The following is a 12,216-nucleotide window of genomic DNA, read 5'->3' on the forward strand; positions in this document are numbered from 1 at the left end:
GGACCCTTGTTTCCTGTGACCTCAATCTTACCTTACCCCCTAGATCATCTTGCGAAAACAAGGTATATATTTTTTAAAGGAAGACACACTGGAGTTCTCATATGGACTTTAGAAAACTGTAAAAACTAGACCCTGAATGAATCTCCATGTTTGTATGTTACCTCGCCTAATCATAGGTTTATGAAATCAGACCTTTCTATAACCTGAATTATGTCTTACACAAAAGAATAGAAAAGAATAACTCATTGCTATTCTGCAGCCAGTCTGCAATTTTCTACAGAAGGATTATGAGAAGATATAACATTGTAGGGACTTACATAAAACACAAACCTAAAAGATAAACATTACCTTAGCTTTTGCCAAACACTGTGTATACTGGTCACTGGTATGAGGCCTGGCATGTGGTTGGTGCTAAATAAATGTTTTGTGATAACAATGAGTAATTATGACACTTTAAAAGGCTTGAAGCAAAACTCTCTGTTGAATTAAGTGAAATGAGTGCTATACTGTGTTTATATGAGCAAAATAAATGGACAAATGAGCAATTGTTAAATGAATTTAATCAACCTGGATCATAAACTACCTAGGTTCAAATTCCCATTATTCTGTTTGACCTTGGGCATATTAACTGTACTTGTCTGTGCCTCAGTCTGCTCAGTAAAATGAGAATTATAAGGCTATCTGCTGGAGTTGTCATGAGGATTACATTAAATGACACATGTAGGCATGTGGTATGGTGCTGAGCATGCAGTGAGCACCTGGCAAATGTTGGCTCATGACTTTATTATTATTTCTCTAGGCCACTTTTTCAATTGTTTTACCTTTATGAATAAAATGTAGCCATAGCAACTTCAAATAACTTTTTTTTTTTTTTAATAAGAGGCCTCTAAACAGTTAAAACCCCAAAGCTGACTTTCTTCCCGTGGTTAATGTGATGGTTCGTGTGGCCCAGTGTTTCACCAAATATTAACTTTTATTCTTTCCTCTCCTTACCAAAGACACTTGTCCTTAATGAAAACAGAAAACTGATTTCCTAATTAACATTTTCAGAAATATGGCTTGATTATGCACCATTTTTAGTCAAAATAGATAGCTATGTCAGAAATGTTCTCATAGGCAGTGGGCTAAAAGCAGCTTTGATTTCAGTGTCAGAAGAACTAGACAGTAGGTTTTTGAGGGAAGGATTTGTCTCTCCACAATTGCTGTAGCTTAGGTGCTTGGCACAGAGCCTGGCATATGCTAAGCACCCAGTAAGAGAATATGTAAACTTCTAGTTGATTCCTCTCTGTCATAGCAAGTGGCTCTCTATGACTTCTTCCTCCAAAGATCATGTGGTGTCATGAAAAGAACCTAAATCAAGCACAGTTGGCTTTAAATCTCCAAACTTTTACTACATCTACGGTCTTCAGCAAGATAATCTTTCTAAAGTAAGCCACAGTTTTCCATCTGTAGATGGGGCAACCCTTATAGGATTTCAGCAAGAGTTAGTGATAACAATGGTAGCTTGATAGGGATAGCATTGAATCTATAAGTTACTTTGGGCATTGACTTTCTTCAAAGAATTAGAAAAAACTACTTTAAACTTCATATGGAACCAAAGAAAGAGCCTGCATGGTCAAGACAATCCTAAGCAAAAAGCACAAAGCTGGAGGCATCATGCTACCTGACTTCAAACTATACTACAAGGCTATAGTAACCAAAACAGCATAACACTGGTACCAAAACAGATATATAGACCAATGGAACAGAACAGAGGCCTCAGAAATAACACCACACATCTACAACCATCTGATCTTTGACAAACCTGACAAAAACAAGCAATGGGGAAAGGATTCCCTATTTAATAAATGGTATTGGGAAAACTGGCTAGCCATATGCAGAAAACTGAAACTGGACCCCTTCCTTACACCTGATACAAAAATTAACTCAAGATGGATTAAAGACTTAAATGTAAGACATAAAACCGTAAAAACCCTAAATAAAACCTAAGCAATACCATTCTGGACATGCGCAGACTTCATGACTAAAACACCAAAAGCAATGGCAACAAAACCCAAAGTTCACAAATGGGATGTAATTAAACTAAAGAGTTCCTGCACAGCAAAAGAAACTATCATCAGAGTGAACAGGCAACCTACAGAATAGGAGAAAATTTTTGCAATCTCTCCATCTGACAAAGGGCTAATATCTAGAATCTATAAAGAATTTAAGCAAATTTACAAGAAAAAAACAACACCATCAAAAAGTGGGCAGAGGATATGAACAGAAACTTCTCAAAAGAAGACATTTATGCAGTCAACAAACATATGAAAACAAGCTCATCATCACTGATCGTTAGAGAAATGCAAATCAAAACCGCAGTGAGATACCATCTCATGTCAGTTAGAATGGTGATCATTCAAAATTCAGGAAACAACAGATGCTGGAGAGGATGTGGAGAAATAGAAATGCTTTTACACTGTTGGCGGGAGTGTAAATTAGTTCAACTATTGTAGAAGACAGTGTGACAATTTCTCAAGAATCTAGAACCAGAAACACCATTTGACCCAGCAATCCCATTACTGGGTATACAACCAAAGGATTATAAATCATTCTACAATAAAGACACATGCACACATATGTTTATTGCATCACTATTCACAATAGCAAAGACTTGAAACCAACCAAAATGCCCATCAATGATAGACTGGATAAAGAAAATGTGGCACATATATACCATGGAATACTATGCAGCCATTAAAAAGGATGTTCATGTCCTTTGGAGGGACATGGATGAAGCTGGAAACCATCATTCTCAGCTAACTAACACAGAAACAGAAAACCAAACACCGCATGTTCTCACTTATAAGTGGGAGGTGAACAATGAGAACACATGGACACAGGGAGAGGAACATCACACAGGAGCCTGTTGGAGGGTGGGGGACTTGTGGGGAGGGATAGAATTAGGGGAAATACCTAATGTTGACGATGGGTTGATGGCTGTAGCAAACCACCATGGCGCGTGTAGACCTATGTAACAAACCTGCACGTTCTGCACATGTATCCCAGAACTTAAAGTGTAATTTAAAAAATTTAAAAAAAAAACCACACACACAATAAAAAAAGGAGTGATAACTACTGTAAATACTTCTTGGACATAATAGTGCACAATAAATGGTATCTTTTTAAATTAACTTCCTGAAGATTTTATCATCCATGGATTCATCTACATTTCACTTGAGTCTATTTAAATCATGCTTCATCGTTCTCACATTTTTCTATCTCATGTGTTAATGCAGAATGGTGTACGGTAATGAGCTTACATTTTGGAAACCCACAGATCTGGGTTTAGAGCCATCTCTGACACATAGGGAGACGGTTTGCTCCAAGGGAGGCAAAGACAGAATAAAAAGACCCTAACCTATTATTTACTAACTCAGCGACCTTGAGCAACCAAGGACTTAACTTCCTAAGCCTTGATTTCTTAAATGGAAATGATAGTTTAACCTTAACCCATAGGGTTGTGATAAGGATTAAATAAAGGCTCATTAGGGCTTTGTTTTATCTTCATGTCTCAGAGAGAACCAAGTGCAGTGAACACCTAAGGTAATAAAAAATGGGGGATGAAGAAATCATTGAATGAATGAATGAGAAGGAAGAAAAGGTGAGGGAGCAGGGAGGGAGGGCAGAAGGAAGGAAAGAGCATGCCCTACAGATATTTCAGGACATAAGTACCTTACTTTGAGCTTTTTCTTTTAAAACGTAGGGTAGTAAAATCTTGAGGGCAAATCCTGAAAGAAATCATTTGTAAAAATTAGCACTTCCTATAAGCCTGTCATATCATCCTTACCAGACCTCATTAAGCATCTAGAATACCTCGGTAAAAGCACCAAATTCCAAATCATAAAAAATATAAGAAAAAACATTCCCAAAGCAAAAGGATTATTTTCTATCTTCCCAAGCATCTGTTCCTTCATACTGAAAGACTTCATGCAAAACGTATTTCATGTAATTCAAATAATTAACAGAAACAAATATTAAACAAGTAACAGCAGCAAATAATAAATCTCTTCTGATTTCATTACTATTGTTCTAAGCTTGCAATAGATATAAACATTCTTGTACCCAAATTGCCGGCAAAATTAAGAATGTATTACCAGTTTTAGTAGAAATAATTATTGGGAAGGAAGAACTATTTGATTTTTTTTAATCATTGAAGAGCAAAACAAGCACTTAGAACTGTGTATTTTTTTAATAAAAAGAGCAAAAAAAGGAGTTATTGAAATCAATTAAACCTTTTTTGTGGTAGAAAGGGAACATCCAAAATGCACTGAAAATAGTCTATTTTGAGCAGTCATAGTTTTCTTTTTTCTTAAACATATCAGACACAGATTTCACAGCTCATAATTAATTCCCAGTGCCCACATCACCATTAATTTTTAATCAAAGCAGAGCTGCTGTGAGTGCTACTGCTATTTCACCAAGATTAGCAGGGGTTTGCTTCCAGAATGAGAAACCATTATTGGTTCTGCATAACACAGACTGATAGCTACAAGGATAGCCAGATGCACCCCGCAGTTCCAGCTAATTACCCACAGGTGATGGGGACCAAGCTCTGTGTCTTGACACACACACACATAAACACACACACACACACACAAATCTAGTTTCACAGACTAGGGATTTGGGGTTTTATATTCTTGGCAGTGTTAGACTTAGAATGTATATATTGTTAAAAAGCATCTCCTCTATATGTATAAAGGGAATTTTCCACAATCTATTTACCATCTTTATGTTCATAAACGTATGTGTACAGGAACGCCCCAGATAGCACAGTTACCTTGCACCAGGGAGTAAATATGATACAAGTTCACGGAACTTTTCTGACATAAAAATCACCAGACAAGGAAATTATTTCAATGTGGGTTTAAGAAGGCCCCAGGCAAACTATTCTCAAATCCAACATCAAACAACACAAGGCAAAACCAGAAGACTAATGCTCAATTTCAAATCGCCTAAGTGTTCTAAGTAAAAACAAGTACTATCAACTAAGCAGAAACCCTGCTGCAAGGAAATTAGGTTTAATACCTTTGCATAAAAGGCACAACTCGGTCATTTAGATCTAAACAACTATATAAAGTCCAAATTAATTTCTTTCTGGAAAAGTAATGTCATGTTTATTGAAACGTAACAAAATGTCTAATAAGAGAAGATTAAATCTGGCAAACAGAATATAAATGAAAGCCAAACTGTTTTAACATACATGATGAGATATTTATACACATGCATATACACAGATATATCTTAAAGATATACACAAGTATATGTCAAATATATATATATGCTCATTAGAGATTTTTCAAAAGAGAAGTATTAGTGATAATTTTAATTTTCATATATTATTCTCTTTATTTTACAAATTCTTAAAATGAACATATATTGTCTTTACATAAGAAAAAAAAAATCTGGGATCTCCCAGAAGAGGAAAAAGGCTGATATTGGGAAGGTGGCATGCATGCACAATCACCAAGGAAGGAGCCAGCCTGGGAACAAAGCAGACAGAGAAAAGTACATGTACTTTTTGAGGGAGGAAAGTATGGCAAAAAAAAAAAAAAAAAAGAAGAGCCACTGGATGAAGCTGACCCTGAAGGTTACCGGAACTTGAATTTCCAGCTGTCAATACATTTTCTTATTGTTTAAGCTCATCTAGGTTAGGTTTTCTATTGATTACAGCCCAAAGCTCCCCAACAGGTACACTGGTGAAGCAGATCTCAAACATACATCGGTCTGAACCACATCTGTCTAACTCTGCAGCCTGCATCTCAACCACTATGCCACACTGCGTCTTCAGAATCTACATGAGCAATGTATTCATGGCCAACTAATTTGACTGGCCCTTCCTCTAAGATGCGTAATTTCCAGCTCCGCACTCAGTTCTCCGCTTCTAGTTATACCACAGAATGAAGACCAGCCAGTCTTCTGAGGGTGTATGGACATGCAGTGCCTCTTCCCTCATATCGGAATCTTGCTCCCGTCTCCTTCCCTGGCTGGGCTTCTCTACTGCCTTACTCTTCTCATCGCCTTCCTCATGTTTCCTGATATCACCTATCCCAAGTTGGGCTTTAGTTTGAGAAATCTAAAATAAAATAGACAAGTAGTGTTAAGAATAATCAAGAAAAATGAAACAGAAAGACATGGTGGGAAGGAAGACAGTAACCCATTTTCGTATGTCACCGGGTAAAATTTAAAGTCTTTATGTCAGTAGGCTACGGTGAAGAAAAAAACATGATGTGCTCCTATTTTATTTTATTCAATTAATTCAGCCAGTATACATTGAACACTTTTTTAAGCTCTGGGAATATAATAGGGAGTACAACAGGATAGTCTGCCTTTTTGGAGTTTGCAATCTGTCTGGAAAACAGACATTGACCAATTAATTACACAAATAAATATAAATATAGGTGCCGTAAATGCCATGAAGGAGAGATGTGTGATGAAAAGTTATTGCAAGAGGACAGTGGGACAATGGGTCAAAGTAACAGAAGATTTTATGTATATAAAATATAAAAAGTAATTAAAATAAATATATAAATTATATTAATGAAAATAATTAAGATAAATATTAATTGAATTGATTACAAATAAATATATAAACATACACACACAAACACACACACATATATATATATATAGAGAGAGAGAATCACATAATTGGAGAAGCTGAGAAGTAGAGACCCAGGAAAGCCAGTGTTGTAAACTCTGGTTTGAGTCTGAAGGCCTGAGAACCAGGAACTCTGATGGTATAAGTCCCTGTGTAAGGAAGAAAGAAGACAGATGTCTTAGCCTAGGCAGCCAGATGCTGAGAGTAAAGTGAAACTTCCTCTACCTTTTTCTTCCATTTGAGTCCTCAGGAGGTCGGATAATGCCCTCTCACACTGGGGAGAACCATCTACTTTCCTCAGTCTACCGATGCAAATTCTAACCTCTTCTAGAATCACTCTCATAGACGTACTTATAAATAATGTTTAACCAGATATCTGGGCATCTTCTGAGCCAGTCACATTGATGCATAAAAAGACCCATGACAATTACCTTGCAAGGGGAAGAGTATCTGAGTAATATAATCCTGCCTGCTAGAGTACAGTATAGTACATTCAACATGGATTAAAAGAAAAACAATTATAATAAACTAACCAGAGACTCTAGTTAGGCTCACATGTTTGTCCGGCTCTTTTATGTAAGTATCAAGGAGCTTCCCTCTTTATATGGTTAGAAAAATACGACAGTCAACAGTGAACCTAGAATCTTCCAAGTCAAAAGTAAGACTGTCATTCTCACACAGCTGAGAACATTTTCAGTACCAGTGTGTGTCCCATCAGGGGTAAAACTGAGAGACTTATTTTGTTTTATTGACACATCTTATAAAATTTCACACAAACAATAAAACTGTAAAATAATAGAGTGAAGATTCATGCATTTGTTATTCAGTTTAAAGAATAAAATATTTCCAGTATAATTTAAAGTGTAAAGTACCCATTTGCTTCTCCCTCTGATCACATTCCCTTTCCTAATACTCAAAGGTAACAGATATTTTAAATGCACTAATTATCATCATCATGAGTTTCTTTATACTCACTATAAATGGAATATCCCTAAAGAACAGTCTCAATTTACATGGTATTATATTTTATACTAATATGAACATATTGTATACATTCTTCTATGCTTTACTTCTTCTGTTTATTGTTATACATGTGTGGTTCATTGTTGTAAATGTAGGTACATCCTGTCTGTTAATTTTCACTGCTGCATAATATTCAATGGTATTCATTCATTCTCTTGCTCATGAAAATTTAACATTTTTCAGCTTGAATCAGTCTATCTACAAACATAGTATGTTTCTCCTCTTAAAATAACTGAATATTAATTTTGTCTTTAAACTTGCTTCAAAAACATTCTGTTCATTTCTTCATGATGTTATAGAATCTGCACTCCACTGGTGTGTCAAAAGTCTAGTTCTGAGATTCTGTATACTTCTGTGTCACTTATGGCTGGCTATTTGGTCTGTGTATGTTGGGAATGGACCTGAGAAGTTCATCTCTATAGTGATTTTCTCTATGACATCCTTAAATAATTTTTTCTTTGCTACCACTGAAATTACAATGGCATACAAGCATGATTACTCCATAGACTCAGGAGAGAGGAAATGCTAGAAGCCTTTGTTCTTAGATGGATATAAAGACATGTCAGAAAAGGCTATCATTATTCAAATTCATGACATGTCTTTCTTCTAAAAGTACTTTAAAACTATATAATTGAATTTATCCTGAAAGTACTTCTGGGAAATAGAGGCAATTTCCACCCAATTTAATAAGTGACACTGAAGTTTGTTAGATCACCCCAGATCACACAGACTAGCTTTGATTCTTGCTCTAAAATGGCATATCTTCAACTGAACTGTCTCATACAGCTTTCATTTTTGATAGAATAGTTAAAGCCCACATTATTGTAAGTTGTGGCACTAGAAAAGCTATTTCAGCAACCGAATCAACCAAGGCTCCAAATCCCTGCAGACAGCTTTATCAGTTATGGTCCATTTGTCTGGCAATAAAAGAAACCCAATGGTGTTAACAATAGGGAAATTTATTATCTCACAAAGAAAGAAGTCTAGAAGCAGTTAGCTGATTCAGTGGCTTATCATGGTCATTGAAGAGCCAGATTCTTTTTTACTCTGCTCTCCCTTCCTCATATCAACATTAACCTCAGGCTGGTAGCAACAAAGCTGCAGCAGCTCCAGGCATCACATCCAAATACAACAACATTCAGAGGAAAAAGGGAAATATATCTTTATAATCCTCTCTCAGAAACGGTCCTTGAAACTCCTCGTCTGCCCCCACCCAGCAAACTTTGCCTCTAGTTTCACTGGCCAGAGCCATGCCCCATGCCTATCACTGAACTAAATATGAGCAAGGGGATGAGATTGTCATGTTTCTGCCAATCAGGCCCACACCTAGAGGTGGGATTGGGGTCAGCTTCCCCTGAAATGCATGACTATGTGAGACAGGAGGAGATATTTAAACAGAATCAAGGTTCTGGTAGAAACAAAGAAGAAAGGATACAGCATAGGCAACCAAGAGTCCATCAGCATCAATTCGCTTTAAACCCCAGGCTATATACTAAGGATATAGGCTTTATCTCTAAGATTTCAGAGACAAAGAGGTGAATTCCAGTTGTTTTAGCCGTATAACAGATTTTTACAAACTCCAGATCCAACCCCCTAAAAAACAACCCTACTTCAATCCCCCAAAACCTGTAGATTTGCAATCTCAATCAGCAAAGTGGATTATCAGTATTTGGTTATTCATAGGCCAAAATAAAGACCTTTGACCTGAGTATTTGAGTTAATTAACACTAAGGAAGAACATTTTGTGTTGTCTAGCTATAATGTGGTTTGAGGACTTAAGCCCATTGCTTCTAATGTAAAATGACAGACTAATATTCACCATTCACTTGAAGAACTCTCTAATGTTCAATGTAAATTTTAAAGTATATGGAATTAAGTTAAATAGCTGGAAACATTTCCTTTCATTTCCCCCACCTTTTTTTTTCTTTTCTTTTTTTTTTTTTTGAGACAAAGTCTCACTCTGTCACCCAGGCTGGAGTGCAGTGGTACAGTCTTGGTTCACTGCAACCTCTGCCTCCTGGATTCAAGTGATTCTCCTGCCTCAGCCTCCCCAGTAGCTGGGACTACAGGCGTGTGCCACTATACCCAGCTAATTTTTGCATTTTTAGTAGAGATGGGGTTTCACCATGTTGGCCAGGCTGGTCTTGAACTCCTGACCTCAAGTAATCCAACCGCCTTGGCCTCTCAAAGTGATGGGATTACAGGCACGAGCCACGGTGCCTGGCCATTTTCCTTTCTTTCCATTCCCCAAGAATGAACTGGCCAAATTAAAAAAATAAATAAAGCAGACTTCAAGTAGGTACTTCAGATTTAACTTTGAACATACAGCTATCTTTTTTGAGTGACAGCTAGGTATTTGCCAAATGCTATAGATAGACACATCCAGACAGCCTGAAGGAAACTTGCCTGATCCAACAGTTTGCATATACATCTCTTTTCACATTCAAATGTTCTTAAAAATAAGTAGATTTTAAAATGATGCCAATATACCTGAAAATACCAGTTAATTTTAGACAGAAATTTAAAAGACTGCCTGAATTTGATTGAGGCAACTGTCAAGAATAAGAAAACACCCAGAAAATCAAGTAGTGAGGATCTGGGCAGATACACTGTAAAATCGTCTCAATTGTTTCTAGTGCCAGATTTAGATGCCTGTTAACAACTCACGTCTTTATAAGGAGGCTCCAAAACTGCAAAAGTTTCCAATAAAAGGAAACTTCTGATGCCCATGTGAGTTTTCCATCAATTTCTTCTATGCTGTGATAAGCTTCTGTGAGTCTCAGCTACAGGCAGTGTTCTATTACACCCTTTCCCAAATCTCAGGAGTTTTTCAAGATTTATTTGAAAATACACGTGGTCTTCTGACTCTGCTTTAGCATCAGCTCCAAGACAGCTCTGCTTTCATCCTTAAGGAACTTCAACGTGTATTTCTTTCAAATAAAGGCTTGCTGTCTTTAAGAATTCCAAAGTGTTTTTGATGTAAATAGGGAGAAATGTCTTTGGACATCAAGTAAGGAAACCATAGATTTCATCAATGTCCATGGCAATTGGCTGTTTAAAAGCTGTTAATTTGTTTACTTCTGAACAAATTAGAGAAGAGATGCCTGGATGGGAAACCCAGGTGAAATTACTAGATTAGGTTCCAATGCATTAAGACAGACTTTCCATGATTTCAGAGCCTGGAATACGATTTTAAGCCATTTTACTGGATAATTCCTATGATTCATTTTGCATTCAACCACTGTGTCTGCTTTTTATTTTTCCAGCACACATCTTCCCAAAACTAAATCCTATGTCTTCAATAGCAGACAGTGGTGAGAGAAACATACACCATGTGGCCTTCATGTGAGTCACCTGTGTTACAGGTCATTAAGGCGTTTAGGGAGATGAACGACAAAATCAGGAGTCAAAGAAAGAGGTTACCTGGAATCTGGAAGCGCTTCTCGCTCTTCCACTTCCTCAGCTGCAATTCATTCTCTTCTTTTCTTTTACCTTTTCTCCTCCTTTTTCTTCTTTTTCTCCCCTTTTCTGCCTCTGAAACATAGAAAAACACATTTGAAAAGCATGTTACGCAGTTGAAAGAACAGATAATAAATGGATCAGTTACAGGGTTTGCAGTCTGCTCTCTCCCTCACCTCCCACGTGCACATACCGCATCTACTAAAAACCAAAAGCCAAAACAAATAAACACAAAACAAAACAAAAACCCATCTTGGGAAGAGCAGCTCTTCCTCTCTCCCCTCTCTTCCTAAGCCCACCCCTATCAACTCCCAGGGAGGTTGGGAGCTGCATTTGGGTCACTAGATTTCACAAATGAAGATCAAGGTACTTGTTAGAAATAAGTAAAATAATGTACAGAATTAAAGAAGACCTTGGAAGGGAGAGGAGGCCCTGTAAGTCAAGAGCCACCCTCCCAGCCAGGCGCAGTGGCTCACGCCTGTAATCCCAGCACTTTGAGAGGCCGAGGCAGGCGGATCACCTGAGGTCAGGAGTTCAAGATCAGCCTGGCCAACATGGTGAAACCCCGTCTTACCAAAAGTACAAAAAAAAAAAAAGAAGTTAACCCACGAGTGGTGGCGGGTGCCTGTAATCCCGGGTACTTGGGAGGCTGAGGCAAGAGAATCACTTGAACCTGGGAGGAGGAGGTTGCACTGAGCCGAGATCACGACATTGCACTCAAGCCTGGGCACCAAGAGCAAAACTTCTGGCTCAAAAACAAACAAACAAACAAAAAAAATGAACCACCCTCCCCCACCCCTGACTGACTTCAAAACTCAGTTTGAGGTTGAGAGTTGAATCCAAGGAGTGAAGAGGGGAACTCAGGGAGGGGAGACATGCAGGCTGTATGGGCCGTGGAAGCACGTCTGACACATAGGAGACATTTAGTAAATATTATTGAATTAATTAAAAACAACAGGAGTGGAGACAAAAATCTATGTGGGAGCTACAAATTAGATATCCTTATTTTCTAAGAGTCCAATAAAGATTTGAATTGCTGTTAATTACTTTTGCTTGATGGATTGGAGTTCTTTCTGTGACACTCTGTGAGAGGA

The 12,216-nt window shown here is 37.5% G+C and overlaps 1 long non-coding RNA gene across 1 annotated transcript in view; it reads right to left on the minus strand.

Moving 5' to 3' along the window:
- Positions 1 to 12,216, minus strand: part of LOC111539629 — a 50,022-nt gene that overhangs the window by 13,155 nt on the left and 24,651 nt on the right. Inside the window, exon 2 of the long non-coding RNA XR_002730738.1 lies at positions 11,087 to 11,197. This is a non-coding gene — a long non-coding RNA (uncharacterized LOC111539629). The remainder of the gene's footprint in view (positions 1 to 11,086; positions 11,198 to 12,216) is intronic.

Source organism: Piliocolobus tephrosceles, chromosome 1, assembly GCF_002776525.5.
Source record: "Piliocolobus tephrosceles isolate RC106 chromosome 1, ASM277652v3, whole genome shotgun sequence".
Taxonomy (NCBI): Eukaryota; Metazoa; Chordata; class Mammalia; order Primates; family Cercopithecidae; genus Piliocolobus; species Piliocolobus tephrosceles.